Source organism: Triturus cristatus, chromosome 3_1 (assembly GCF_964204655.1).
Source record: "Triturus cristatus chromosome 3_1, aTriCri1.1, whole genome shotgun sequence".
In the NCBI taxonomy this organism is placed as follows: domain Eukaryota; kingdom Metazoa; phylum Chordata; class Amphibia; order Caudata; family Salamandridae; genus Triturus; species Triturus cristatus.
Genome location: NC_140583.1, coordinates 34,705,642 through 34,721,305, shown reverse-complemented (window position 1 = coordinate 34,721,305; position 15,664 = coordinate 34,705,642). Strand labels below are relative to the sequence as shown.

General features: G+C 51.6%; 1 protein-coding gene across 4 annotated transcripts in view; it reads left to right on the top strand.

Annotated features, from left to right (window-relative positions):
- Nucleotides 1-15,664, top strand: part of MAPK8IP1 (mitogen-activated protein kinase 8 interacting protein 1) — a 529,695-nt gene that overhangs the window by 264,595 nt on the left and 249,436 nt on the right. The window contains exons 1-2 of one of the 4 annotated variants that reach the window (XM_085646707.1): nt 2,046-2,122; nt 2,233-2,317. The exons of 2 other annotated variants lie outside the window; for them this stretch is intronic. The gene's annotated coding sequence lies outside the window, so the exon portion shown is untranslated. Of the gene's footprint in view, nt 1-2,037; nt 2,123-2,232; nt 2,318-15,664 lie in introns of those variants that run through there. One more of the 4 variants, XM_085646708.1, reaches the window with a different exon arrangement.

The following is a 15,664-nucleotide window of genomic DNA, read 5'->3' as shown; positions in this document are numbered from 1 at the left end:
ACGAGCTGCAAGGCTGCCACAGAGAGAGCTTCACCCCAGAGTGAAGCTTACTCACAGCCTGGACACACAGACTCACCTTAGTGACAGCTCACACTGGCTGCAAGGCTGCCACAGAGAGAGCTTCCCCCCAGGAAGAAGCTCGCTCACAGCCTGGACACACAGACTCCCCTTAGTGACAGATCACACTGGCTTCAAGGCTACCGTAGAGAGAGCTTCCCCCAAAGGTGATGCTCACTCACAGCCTGGACACACAGACTCCCCTTAGTGACAGCTCACACTGGCTGCAAGGCTTCCATAGAGAGAGCCTCACCCCAGGGTGAAGCTCACTCACAGCCCGGACACACCGACTCCCCTTAGTGTCAGCTCACACTGGCTCCAAGGCTGCCACAGAGAGAGCCTCACCCCAGGGTGAAGCTCACTCACAGCCTGGACACACAGACTCCCCTTAGTGTCAGCTCACACTGGCTGCAAGGCTTCCATAGAGAGAACTTCACCCCAGGGTGAAGCTCGCTCACAGCCCAGACACACAGACTCCCCTTAGTGTCAGCTCACACTGGCTGCAAGGCTTCCATAGAGAGAGCGTCACCCCAGGGTGAAGCTCACTCACAGCCTGGACACACAGACTCCCCTTAGTGACAGCTCACACTGGCTGCAAGGCTTCCATAGAGAGAGCGTCACCCCAGGGTGAAGCTCACTAACAGCCTGGACACACAGACTCCCCTTAGTGACAGCTCACACTGGCTGCAAGGCTTCCATAGAGAGAGCGTCACCCCAGGGTGAAGCTCACTCACAGCCTGGACACACAGACTCCCCTTAGTGACAGCTCACACTGGCTGCAAGGCTTCCATAGAGAGAGCTTCACCCCAGGGTGAAGCTCACTCACAGCCTGGACACACGGTCTCCCCTTAGTGACAGCTCACACTGGCTGCAAGGCTTCCATAGAGAGAGCCTCACCCAGGATGAAGCTCGCTCACAGCCCGGACACACAGACTCCCCTTAGTGACAGCTCACACTGGCTGCCAGGCTGCCACAGAGAGAGCTTCGCCCCAGGATGAAGCTCGCTCACAGCCTTGACACACAGACTGCCCTTAGTGACAGCTCACACTGGCTGCAAGGCTGCCACAGAGAGAGCCTCACCCCAGGATGAAGCTCACTCACAGCCTGGACACACGGTCTCCCCTTAGTGACAGATCACACTGGCTGCAAGGCTGCCACAGAGAGAGCTTCGCCCCAGGGTGAAGCTCACTCACAGCCCGGACACACAGACTCTCCTTAGTGACAGCTCACACTGGCGGCAAGGCTGCCATAGAGAGAGTGTGCCTCCTGCAACAACCGCAAGCACTGAAGACCTTTCATTGCGTGACAATGGGGCTCTGTCATGGCATTTAGATGAAGTAGAGGAGATACGATGTACAATGTTTATACAAACTGTATTGTCGTTTAGATGAGACGGACATATTGAGAGAATTTTAAGTGCACTGTATATAATTGGGCACTGTGGAATTTATTGTAAATAATTCTTCTTTCCCCCTGCTGTTTTTCCTCCCCTTTTCTCTTCCTCCCTCCCCTTTTTCGTCCCTTCCTCTCCCCCTTATTAGTTATTGTCTTATTAGTTAGGACGTTGTTTTGATATAATTCATCACATATAAAGATATTTGTATAACACTTGCCTATCATCGACGAATGTATATGATTGTGAATAAGTTTCAGCAAGACTATACTTTGGGTTAAGTCTATGAATGTATTGTTTTTGATTACCTCTTATGGAAAAAGTAAGACTGTACGATTCATTACAATATCTTTTCGTGTTATCAGGATTAAATGTGATGTCCTGTTATGTCTTGAGCCCAATTACCTCATAAAAAAAGAAGGAAGACTATATAAACTCTATTGTTTAAGGGTGTAAAAGTAATATAAGTCTCGTCTGAGACTATGCGCCCTTTCCCAATCTAAGATGGCCACCACGCAGCCTTCTTTTATGTCTTGAGTGACGTCTGGAGCTCCGTAATTCCACGCGACCTTAATATAACGGGACGTATTACTTCCGGGTTACCGTTAGGTATCCTGGTGATTGAATCCTACACAGCGACATACCGACTGCTGGACGGGCGTCTCCATTAAAGTAAGTTGCTGCCCCACAAGGTTATTTATATAGATAAGTTCGTGAACATATTAGAGCCACTAAAAAAGCGGCGTCCTTCCCTCATTGATTTATGTAAATTAATTTTTCAGTGAGAGACGCTTCGGCTTTAAATCGGAATTACCGAACGCACCTGCGATATCCCCTTCCATTATATGCGAAGATAGGAAAATCTGAGTAAGTCTTTTCAAATTTACAAATAAGATAAATGTACTGGCTGATGCACATAATAATGTGCTAATTTTCACATACTAATTGCAGAAATCACCGCGCTAAGAGATATTATTCTCTATGAATTAATAATGGAAAACTATGATTAAATCCTTGAGCCATACGGAGTGAGACAGTGAATTGGAGTAAGTTCAACTCTCCTTATCACTTGGGTGAGCACTGTCATGCATTAATATAGCGGTGTACTCAAACATTGTACCTTTGATTATAGGTTAGGAGATACTCTTCCATCGCCACCACATACTGGATCCTACATGGACATAAGTGCGCAATTATTGGTAAGCGACCGTCCGTGCCCCTAAAAGCCCAATTCCTTTATTAATCGTTATATCACTAAGATTACTAACTCATAGTTTAATTTGTTCAGTCCCCAGAAATACAGTCCTGAAGAGACCCGGTACCTAGAGTGGGTCGAAACGTCGTCGACAACACACATAAAGAGACAGTTTTTGACCAAACAATTACAAATTATAACGAGTCTGTCCTTATATAATTTTCCAATAACCTTTTAATCCTTTGTTCTTCACTTTTGTCATACACAAGCATTTACAATAGGTTATGGTTTTTCACTTGGGGTAGCATGTCACTGTAAATATGAATTGTATATATCTGGAATTCTCATAAATGTATTTTTGATGAAAAGTCTATGATATTAATGAACTTTAGAATAAAATAATACCTACCTCGGCTGAGGTTAGGTTGAATAAAAAGGAAATAGGCTTTTTGTGTGGGCTTATTATGAAGATTGATTTACAATTGATTTGATATGGTTTTTGTAAAGAAAAGTCATATGAGGTTGTTATTAATTCAGAGTGACATAATTGAGTCACATATTATTAATTATTGTTCACAAATGAGTTCCTTGTGAATATTGTTTTGTACTCAGTACCTACCCGGTTCACAAGGACATAAGGGTTGCTCTTGTTATTTTGAATACACACTGGCTGCAAGTCTGCCACAGAGAGAGCCTCACCCCAGAGTGAAGCTCGCTCACGGCCTGGACACACCGACTCCCCTTAGTGACAGCTCACACTGGCTGCAAGGCTGCCACAGAGAGAGCCTCACCCCAGAGTAAAGCTCACTCACAGCCCGGACACACCGACTCCCCTTAGTGACAGCTCACACTGGCTGCAAGGCTACCACAGAGAGAGCCTCACCCCAGGGTGAAGCTCGCTCACAGCCTGGACACATATCTCCCCTTAGTGACAGCTCACACTGGCGACAAGGCTTCCACAGAGAGAGCCTCACCCAGGATGAAGCTCACTCACAGCCCGGACACACAGACTCCCCTTAGTGTCAGCTCACACTGGCGGCAAGGCTGCCACAGAGAGAGCCTCACCCCAGGATGAAGCTCGCTCACAGCCTGGACACACAGACTCCCCTTAGTGTCAGCTCACACTGGCGGCAAGGCTCCCACAGAGAGAGCCTCACCCCAGGATGAAGCTCGCTCACAGCCTGGACACACAGACTCCCCTTAGTGTCCGCTCACACTGGCGGCAAGGCTGCCACAGAGAGAGCCTCACCCCAGGATGAAGCTCGCTCACAGCCTGGACACACAGACTCCCCTTAGTGTCAGCTCACACTGGCGGCAAGGCTGCCACAGAGAGAGCCTCACCCCAGGATGAAGCTCGCTCACAGCTTGGACACACAGACTCCCCTTAGTGTCCGCTCACACTGGCTGCAAGGCTGCCACAGAGAGAGCCTCACCCCAGGATGAAGCTCGCTCACAGCCTGGACACACAGACTCCCCTTAATGACAGCTCACACTGGCTAGAAGGCTGCCACAGAGAGAGCTTCCCCCCAGGAAGAAGCTCGCTCACAGCCTGGACACACAGACTCCCCTTAGTGACAGATCACACTGGCTTCAAGGCTACCGTAGAGAGAGCTTCCCCCAAAGGTGATGCTCACTCACAGCCTGGACACACAGACTTCCCTTAGTGACAGCTCACACTGGCTGCAAGGCTTTCATAGAGAGAGCTTCCCCCCAAGGTGATGCTCACTCACAGCCTGGACACACAGACTTCCCTTAGTGACAGCTCACACTGGCTGCAAGGCTTCCATAGAGAGAGCTTCGCCCCAGGGTGAAACTCGCTCACAGCCTGTACACAGACTCCCCTTAGTGACAGATCACACTGGCTGCAAGGCTGCCACAGAGAGAGCTTCCCCCCAAGGTGATGCTCACTCACAGCCTGAACACACAGACTTCCCTTAGTGACAGCTCACACTGGCTGCAAGGCTTCCATAGAGAGAGCTTCGCCCCAGGGTGAAACTCGCTCACAGCCTGGACACACAGACTCCCCTTAGTGTCAGCTCACACTGGCTGCAAGGCTGCCACAGAGAAAGCCTCACCCCAGGATGAAGCTCACTCACAGCCTGGACACACAGACTCCCCTTAGTGTCAGCTCACACTGGCTGCAAGGCTTCCATAGAGAGAACTTCACCCCAGGGTGAAGCTCACTCACAGCCTGGACACACGGTCTCCCCTTAGTGACAGCTCACACTGGCTGCAAGGCTGCCACAGAGAGAGCCTCACCCAGGGTGAAGCTTCCTCACAGCCTGGACACACAGACTCCCCTCAGTGACAGATCACACTGGGTGCAAGGCTGCTACAGAGAGAGCCTCACCCAGGGTGAAGCTCACTCACAGCCTGGACACACGGTCTCCCCTTAGTGACAGCTCACACTGGCTGCAAGGCTGCCACAGAGAGAGCCTCACCCAGGGTGAAACTCGCTCACAGCCTGGACACACAGACTGTCCTTAGTGTCAGCTCACACTGGCTCCAAGGCTACCACAGAGAGAGCTTCGCCCCAGGGTGAAGCTCACTCACAGCCCGGACACACAGACTTCCCTTAGTGACAGCTCACACTGGCTGCAAGGCTTCCATAGTGAGAGCTTCACCCCAGGGTGAAGCTCACTCACCGCCTGGACACACAGACTCCCCTTAGTGACAGCTCACAATGGCTGCAAGGCTGCCACAGAGAGAGCCTCACCCCAGGATGACGCTCGCTCACAGCCCGGACACACAGACTCCTCTTAGTGACAGCTCACACTGGCTGCAAGGCTGCCACAGAGAGAGCCTCACCCCAGGATGACGCTCGCTCACAGCCCGGACACATGGACTCCCCTTAGTGACAGCTCACACTGGCTGCAAGGCTGCCACAGACAGAGCCTCACCCCAGGATGAAGCTCGCACACAACCCGGACACACAGACTCTCCTTAGTGACAGCTCACACTGGCTGCAAGGCTGCCACAGAGAGAGCCTCACCCCAGGATGAAGCTTGCTCACAGCCCGGACACACAGACACCCCTTAGTGACAGCTCACACTGGCGGCAAGGCTACCGTAGAGAGAGCTTCCCCCCAAGATGATGCTCGCTCACAGCCTGGACTCACAGACTCCCCTTAGTGACAGCTCACACTGGCTGCAAGGCTGCCATAGAGAGAGTGTGCCTCCTGAAACAACCGCAAGCACTGAAGACCTTTCATTGCGTGACATTGCATTTCAATGTGGGACGTGCCCTGAGACGCGTTATCATAACCTGTGATGCGTGGTACTTGGCATGGCTGCTTATGCTGGTATTTAATGAACTTTCTATCTCTGTGAATATTTTCCATTTTAGTAGCATGAACAGCCCTGATTAGGTTATCTTAACCAAAAACATGGCTGAAACCATGGGCTAACCCAGACATTGCCCTGACCATCCATCCCGGGATGCTTGTTTCCGGTCCAGGGAGGACCGGGCTTGGTAGTGATTTACATATAGGTGGGTCTGAACTGGGGTGGCAAAGTGAGCAAAGGAACGTTGGATTAAACCCAGATCTCTTGACGGGGGGGGGCGGGGGAGTGGTTGAAAAGTGTCAGCGCTCCGTCCATCATCTTGTTGTGTTTGTTGTCTGCCATACGAGTGTCATAGAGGCCAGTTTTAGAGCACGCGTGGGAGCAGGAGCGACTTGGATCCTCTCCACCGCCTTCAACTAAACGGAATGTTGACCGGAGGTGCTGGACCGAGGCCCTCGCCACAGTCCAGTCGATCATGCTAGACATGTGGGTGTCTTAGCAGATGGTGACCTAACCATGGCCACAAAGTGAATAAAGAAGAGGGGCTTGTGTTTTCAGTCTTGAAAATGCTGTGCAAAGCTCTTGGAGGTTTTTCCGATGGAGACCCAGACGATGGTCATTCAAACCTTGATGGTACTCAGACTCCGCGACGGGCACTCGCTATCCCTGGGGAGCTCCCTGGGCCTGAAGTCTCAGCTTCACGTGGCCATAGCGCAGCTCCAAGGTTAGCCCTGAAGCTCCACAGAGACAGCCCACATCACTCATCACTCCCTCCTTAAGGACACTCTATTGACTTCCTGTCCATAGACGGATCATTCTACGCCGCTTTGTCTGGTCCAGGGAACTCTGAACGGTTGTTCCATATCATCCTGGAGGTAATCTTCGCTCTGTAGATGCTTTCCTGCTCCAGGGATAACACGCCACTGGTTGGGGCTGGGCTTTTAACTCCCTCACTCCGAGGAAATGGAAGGATGTGCCTCTTTCTATTAGGATTCAGTCTAGCTTCACCTTCTTCAAGAGAAGGCTCAACACTGGCGCTTCTCATAGGCCTGGCATGTTGCAGGGTTGCTGTCAGCACGAGGAGGCCTGAGTTTCAGATAACAGCGCCCTTTATTAATATTTTAACATAACAAGCAGTGGCCGAAAAGCGCTCTGTCTTGCCCAGATCTTGCTTCCTATACTCAGTGGCTAAAGGGTCAGCCAATGAAAGGAGAAGATGGGGTCCGGCAGCAAAACTCGTCACACATCAAGGCAGGCTGATTGCTTACCATGAGGCAGGACATGAAGCAGGACATGAGGCAGGTCATGAGGCAGGTCATGTGGCAGGACATGGGGCAGGTCATGAGGCAGGACATTGTTGTGTCCCCACGATCCCACAAAGACGCAGGACACAGGTAGGGGTTATCTCTTTCCTTTATTGTACTTCTGCTCAGAGCTGCTTGTAATCACGTCTGCCCACGCTCCCTCATCCCCTCTAGTGTCCCCTCCCCACACCCTTGACCGGATGTGGTGTTCAGTTACCCTGGGGTCCCCATGGTCCACTGCAGGGTCCTAGTGCCCTGCCCCAGGTCACTACATCTCCCCCTTGTGTCACAAAGAATGACGAGAAAAGTGACAATACCCAGATGTGTGGGTAGGTGATAGATGCAGGTCTGTCATGACATAGTTCAGTATGCTTCCCATCACTACATTTCTTCTATTAGTCTCTTTGGGCGTCTGCAGGTTCTTCGCAGGCCGGCCTCCGTCTGTTGCTCTTCCTCTAGTCCCTCTCTCTTTCTTGTTTCTTCCTTGTTGTGTTCCTGCTTTTCTTGTTCTGCTGTTTTCGTGTCATCTTCTTCTTTTCCCTTCTCCTGTAATCCTTTGAAGTGTGAGCTGTTTCTTGCTATCCTCTGATGCTCTGACTCTGCCTGTGTCTAGGAGCCCAAAGAAATCAGCTGCTAATGTTGTCCATACCGCTCTTGGAAGATCCGACATTTGTAGGGGCTCATGCTTAGCCGGTGGTCCTATCACTTGACAGAGGTGGCGTGTCGCTATAGTTTCTTCTACCATGCGATCCAGGCCGGGGAACCATACTTTCTCTCTTAGTAGTTTCTTGGTGGCTACCACGCCTCGGTGTGACTCATGAGCCACATTGACCAGTTACCTCCGGAGTGAGCTTTGTATCACGATTCTCATCCCTCTCATCATTATCCCTGTGTCTGTTCCGGCAGTTCCTCATGGATCTTCTTGAGAGCTAGCACTTCTTCTTTGCATACTCCTGTTCCCCAGGTGCAATTGTTGTTGACGTGCTTCCATCTCTGCTTTCTCGTTATGTCCATTGCTGTTTGCAGCGTGGCATCGCCCTTGCTCTCCTTTGCTAGCTCTAGTAGTGTTATTGGCGCTGGGGTGTTTTGTTTCAGTATGAAGTTGAGGTATTCTTCTGCCATCGATGTCGTCTCGTGGACCTGCGGCAACGGGTGTCTCGACATGTAGTCTGCCGGATTGTGTTCTTTCCCTGGCTTGTGCACAATCGTGAAATCATAGTCCATCAGTCTTATGCCCCAGCGTTCAATCCGGGGTGGCATTTTAGCTGATGAGTTGCCGTAGATCGTCACTAGCGCCTGATGATCAGTTATTATTGTGAATGATTTTCTGTAAATAAACATGTGGTAGTGTTCACATGCCCATACCACTGCTAAGCTCTCCTTCTCTGGTTGCGAGTATGCTTTTTCAATGTCTGTTAAGCTTTTGCTTGCATATGCAATAATTTTCCTCTGTGAGTCTCTCCCTGGCAAATGCTGTGCTAGAATTGCTCCTAGTCCTACTGGGCTGGCATCGACAGTCAGTTCAGTGCATAGTAGCGGGTCGAAGTAGGCCAGATGTTCCACCTTCATCACTGCTTGTCTTATTTCTTCGAATGCCTTGTGACATTCCTGTGACCAGACGAACTTCTGCCCTTGTTTAGTCAGTTCTCTTAGTGGTGTGCTCACTGTGGCAAAGTCCTGTATGTACCGCGCACAGTAGCTAGCGAGGCCCAGGAATGATCTTACTTCCGCAACGTCCGTCTGAGGATTTGCGTTCTTCAGTGTTTCAACCTTGCTGGGATCTGGCCTCATCCCTTGTTTGGAGAAAATGTGCCCGAAGAACACTAGTTCCCCTCTCCCCAGCTCACATTTCTCTCCATTTAATGTTAGGCCTGCTTGCTCCAGTTGTGTGCACAATTGACGCAACGCTGCGTCATGCTCTTTGTCTGTTTTTCCAAATACCAAAATGTCATCACTGTAATTGAAGCTGTTCCGCACTGGCCTTATCACTTGCCGTATTGTTTCCGGGAATATCTCCGCTGCCGACGAGATTCCGAAGCTTAGTCGCTTATATCTGAACAGGCCCAGATGTGTGGAGAATGTTGTGATGTACCTGGACTGGTGATCTAGTTCTAGCTGATGGTATCCTTTGCACAAATCCAGCTTTGAGAACCGGCACGCTCCAGTGAGGCAGCTTATCATGTCATTTAGGTGTGGCCCTGGGTGACGTTCCCTTGCGATTGCTGTATTTGCGATCCTCATGTCCACGCAGATGCGGATCTTTGAGGTGTTTTTCTTGGGAACTTCCACGATCGGAGACACCCATGGCGTTGGTCCTTCCGCTGGTTCAATTATGTCTTGCGCCAGTAAGCTAGTTATTTCATCTTCAACTTGTGGCTGGAGATGTATTGGTACTCGTCTATGATGCTGAGCTACCGGCTTGATCGCTTCATTGATGTGCAATGTTATTTGATTCCCTTTCAGCTTACAAAGACCTTTTAGTATGGCAGGGTATTCTTGTAGGATATTTTTCGTTTCCGACATGTGGTATGTCATTGCTAGTAGCCCCATCACCTGTGCCGTCACATTGCTGGGCAGGCATGGTGCTGGGATGTCTCCTTTGAGCACATGTATTTCCTCTTGGTAGAATCTGTCTTTGTATGTCAAGATCTCCGTGAATTTTCCCATATTTTCTACTGGCCACGGTTGACGGTGATAGATGTGGTTTCAGTCTCATTTTCTGGTATTCTGACATGCACATGATGTTGCATGTTGCTCCACTGTCAAGTACAAACTTCGCTTTGTGGCTCCGTACGCCGATGTCCACCGTGGCTGTCTTCTTTATTTGTTGTTTTTCCACAAGATGAATGTGATCTGTCTCCTTTCCTTCTCTTGGTGCATCTGACATAAGATATAGTCTCGCTTCCGACACAGGAGCTGCCGTTTCTTCTGCTTCGTCGGAGGAGCTGCAACTTGCTGTTTTCATGTGTCGTGCGTACCTGTTGCTGGTCATCCTTGGTCTCATTGTTCTGCCTCTTTCACTTCTGAATTGTCAAGTCTTGTACGTGCTTGAAAAATGTCTGTCCCTGTAGCACTTCCTGCACTTTTGACCCATAGCTGGGCAGGCACGACATGTGGGAATTTGAGGCCGCACCGGTAGCATGTTTGTTCGCCCTTCTTTGGTACAGTCTGCACCTGGAATTCCTTCTTTTTGAAGTTCCCAGTGACGCGATGTGTTACCGCTACTCTCTTCTCTTTTCCTAACTCCATCTGCTTGGCGTGCTCTGTGGCCCTTGCTTCCGTGCGAGCCATCGTCAGTATCTTTTCCAGCGTCATTGGTTCCTTCAGAATGCGTGCTCTGAACTCCACCGATTGACAACCTTCGATGATGCGCAGTCTTATTGCTTCTTCATTGTCAAATTTGTCAAACTCGCAGTACGTGACCAATTTTCTCAGTCTCATTGCAAAGTCATCTAGACTCTCTTCTAATTGTTGGCATGCAGCGTTGAATGTGTATCTCTTGAAATCAACATTTCGTTGGGGGTCAAATTTCTGAGTGAGGCACTTTATCACTCCCTTGTAATCCGCCGTTTGATCGGCGGGGAATGTTAACAATAAATCCTCTATTTCATCCCCTGCAAGATTCAGAAGCAGGTGCAGTTGCTTGCTATTCGGGACGTCCGTGGCGCTCATGTAGCGCTCAAATTTCCTGATCCATCTTTCCCACCGGATGCCCGCTTGTGGCTCCGATAGGCTGAACGGTAGAGGCCTGCGGAATATGGCTTGCGTGCTCATCTTCTCATCATTGTCGCTCATTTTCCTTCTCTGGTCCTTCTCCCCTGTTGTTTTCTTTCTTTCTTTCTTTCTTTTTTTTAATTATTTTTTTAGTTCTTATTTGCCCTTTTGTTTCCACTGTATCCTGCTTTGTTTCGCTGTTTTTTCTCTCCTTTTAGGCCTTTTTTCTGTTTTCCTATCTATTGATTTCAATGGCTGCCTGACTTCAAAATGGCCGCTGCACTGTTCTTGGTTCCTATTGGCCCATTTTGCCTGACTTCAAAATGGCCGCAGCTCTCGCGAGAGTTCCTTTGAATCACACGTGCTTTCCTCATTCAGTTCTGTTTGTGTACGCTCCGGTGCTGGCGCTTCTCACGGGCGGGCGCCTAACTTATTTAATTTATTATGTTTGCTTCAACGCTCTTACGGCTTCACTTTTCCGCGGCCGGGGTGTGCTCCCATGTCTCTGTACGCTTCACTGCTCCCTCAGACCAGGGTGGGCTCCTGGCTTTTCCTGATCGGCGCGATGATCGCTGGATCGTCACGATTTTCCTCCAGTCGTCCAGCGGACCAGGGTGGGCTCCTGGTTCGTCATGCCTGCTTCAAGTCAGGGAGGACGATGATTCGGCTTCCTTCTGTTTTATTTTTTTTTATTGGTGAATCCCACCTTCGTCGACAGTTGTCGTGTCCCCACGATCCCACAAAGACGCAGGACACAGGTAGGGGTTATCTCTTTCCTTTATTGTACTTCTGCTCAGAGCTACTTGTGATCACGTCTGCCCACGCTCCCTCGTCCCCTCTAGTGTCCCCTCCCCACACCCTTGACCGGATGTGGTGTCCAGTTACCCTGGGGTCCCCATGATCCACTGCAGGGTCCTAGTGCCCTGCCCCTGGTCACTATAGACATGAGGCAGGACAAATGGCAGGACATGAGGCAGGACATGAGGCAGGCCATGAGGCAGGACTTGAGGCAGGACATGAGGCAGGCAGGACATGAGGCAGGCAGGACATGAGGCAGGCAGGACATGAGGCAGGACATGAAGCAGGACATGAGGCAGGACATGAGGCAGGCAGGACATGAGGCAGGACATGAGGCAGGACACGAGGCAGGATATGAGGCAGGACTTGAGGCAGGTCATGAGGCAGGTAATGAGGCAGGACATGAGGCAGGCCATGAGGCAGGACATGAGGCAGGTCAAGAGGCAGGACATGAGGCAGGACATGAGGCAGGCAGGACATGAGGCAGGACACGAGGCAGGACACGAGGCGGGACACGAGGCAGGTCATGGGGCAGGACATGAGGCAGGTCATGAGGCAGGACATGAGGCAGGACATGAGGCAGGCCATGAGGCAGGACTTGAGGTAGGTCATGAGGCAGGTCATGAGGCAGGTCATGAGGCAGGTCATGAGGCAGGACATGAGGCAGGACTTGAGGCAGGACATGAGGCAGGGAGGACATGAGGCAGGCCATGAGGCAGGACTTGAGGCAGGACTTGAGGCAGGTCATGAGGCAGGACATGAGCCAGGCCATGAGGAGGCCATGGGGCAGGCCATGAGGCAGGTCATGAGGCAGGTCATGAGGCAGGACATGAGGCAGGACACGAGGCAGGACATGAGGCAGGACATGGGGCAGGACATGAGGCAGGACATGAGGCAGGCCATGAGGCAGGATATGAGGCAGGTCATGAGGCAGGTCATGAGGCAGGACATGAGGCAGGCCATGAGGCAGGACATGAGGCAGGTCAAGAGGCAGGACATGAGGCATGACATGAGGCAGGCAGGACAGGAGGCAGGTCATGAGGCAGGTCATGGGGCAGGACATGAGGCAGGTCATGAGGCAGGTCATGAGGCAGGACATGTGGCAGGACATGAGGCAGGACATGAGGCAGGACTTGAGGCAGGTCATGAGGCAGGTCATGAGGCAGGACATGAGGCAGGACATGGGGCAAGACATGAGGCAGGACACGAGGCAGGCAGGACATGAGGCAGGTCATGAGGCAGGACATGAGACAGGACATGAGGCAGGACATGAGGCAGGTCATGAAGCAGGACATGAGGCAGGCAGGACTTGAGGCAGGACACGAGGCAGGACATGAGGCAGGACATGGGGCAGGACATGAGGCAGGACATGAGGCAGGTCATGAGGCAGGACATGAGGCAGGACATGAGGCTGGCAGGACATGAGGCAGGTCATGAGGCAGGACATGAGACAGGACATGAGGCAGGTCATGGGGCAGGTCATGAGGCAGGACATGAGGCAGGACATGAGGCAGGACTTGAGGCAGGACTTGAGGCAGGTCATGAGGCAGGACATGAGGCAGGACATGGGGCAGGACATGAGGCAGGTCATGAGGCAGGTCATGAGGCAGGACATGAGGCAGGACATGAGGCAGGACATGAGGCAGGACTTGAGGCAGGTCATGAGGCAGGACATGTGGCAGGACATGGGGCAGGACACGAGGCAGGCAGGACACGAGGCAGGTCATGAGGCAGGATATGAGACAGGACATGAGGCAGGACATGAGGCAGGTCATGAAGCAGGACATGAGGCAGGCAGGACATGGGGCAGGACATGAGGCAGGACATGAGGCAGGTCATGAGGCAGGACATGAGGCAGGACATGAGGCAGGACATGAGGCAGGTCATGAGGCAGGACATGAGGCAGGACATGAGGCAGGACATGAGGCAGGCAGGACATGAGGCAGGCAGGACATGAGGCAGGCAGGACATGAGGCAGGTCATGAGGCAGGACATGAGGCAGGCAGGACATGAGGCATGACATGAGGCAGGACATGAGGTAGGACATGAAGCAGGACATGAGGCAGGATATGAGGCAGGACATGAGGCAGGACATGAGGCAGGCCATGAGGCAGGCCATGAGGCAGGTCATGAGGCAGGCTATGAGGCAGGACATGAGGCAGGTCATGAGGCAGGACATGAGGCAGGACATGAGGCAGGACATGAGGCAGGACATGAGGCAGGACACGAAGCAGGACACGAGGCAGGACACGAGGCAGGACATGAGGCAGGACACGAGGCAGGTCATGAGGCAGGACATGAGGCAGGCAGGTCATGAGGCAGGACATGAGGCAGGACACGAGGCAGGACACGAGGCAGGACATGAGGCAGGACAAGAGGCAGGGCATGAGGCAGGTCATGAGGCAGGACATGAGGCTGGCAGGACATGAGGCAGGTCATGAGGCAGGACATGAGGCAGGTCATGAGGCAGGACATGAGGCAGGTCATGAGGCAGGTCATGAGGCAGGTCATGAGGCAGGACATACTTGCTGCTTTTGGAACTGCTGACCCTGTGCGCAGAGGGATGAACGGCTGGTTCATAAATACGTAAACAGGTTTTGAAGTCACAGTACCTCACACGACTGCTAGAGTTCATCCCTAAAGTCCTCTCTGGAAGGATCCATCCCCAGTATGGACATCACCTTATCGACATAGATATACCATATGCCGGGAGCCTCTGGTAGACGGGGCGCTTGAAGACGTCGAAGCAGAGCATCCCATTGCCAGGGTCTCACCATGAAGAATCCTTGGGGCCCCTCACCCTCTAGTTCCAGCCAGTGGGGGGGGGATACAATCTCCACCGGTGCACTCGAGCCGGGAGTTTCATCATCGGGGCCCCTGCCTGGGCATGGGGTGGTCCAGGTAGGTGGCACCTCTACCAGGAGGCAGGGTATCTGGTTGTAGGGTCTAGGTGGGATCTGTGGGATGGTTAAAGGACCTCCGATACCGGAACTCGCCACTTCAATATACATTGCGAAGAGGGGTGAGGCTGAAAACTCGGAGATCTTCGAGGGGCGCGCTCCTAATCCTTCACCGCGGCGGTCTACAGTTTTCAGCCATCGATGCCCTGTAGGCTCAGCTGCTTTCATCAGGACCCTATGAGATCAGACCCCATTATCAGTGTGGGAACCATGCCTTCCAGTGCTTCAAGTATTCAGGTAAGTGCATTCACTTACGTATCTTCACAGATAGTGTTTGTTGCCCATACCCTGGGGAAACAAGGAGAACAATTTCAAAAACATACCTTAACAAGTGGTTATATTCAGTGTCTGCCGGTATTTATTCCACCTTTTGTGCCCTAGTGACAAACAGGCCCGGTTCTAGAGGGTGGGCCGGGTGGGCCAGGCCCACCCAAACATGAGCCTGGCCAACCCAAACATCTACCTTGGCCCTGGCAGTGACATCAGCAAGGCCAACAGAAAATGGCCACTGCAATTTAAAACGTTCTCTGAACGTTATTTTCCTTCTTTCTTTAAGAGTTCCGTGATTGGGCCTGGGCTCGCGCCCCCAATCACGCATCTGCATCTCCCATTAGAAATGTGGGCTGTGTCCCCGCCCACTCGTGCAGGTACAATAGGGGCAGGGCGAAGGTGACAAATCCTTTCCTTGGCACTGGATTTGTGTACCGTCCTGCTGCCTGGATATTTCATTGTTTTCAGCGCTGGTGAAGAGGAGTTTGTTTATGCGGGATAATTTTTTTGACCCCTTGAGCTGTTTATCAGATCGGGCTCTGAAATAGTTCGTAAGGAGCAGGTAAGAGAATGTGTGGCTATTGTTGCGTTTTTTTTCATCTGTGAGTAAGACACATACTTTGTGTGCGGTGTATATTTTATTTAAATCGTTTCTATCATTATCTTGACTGGTTCTGCCAAGGATGCAC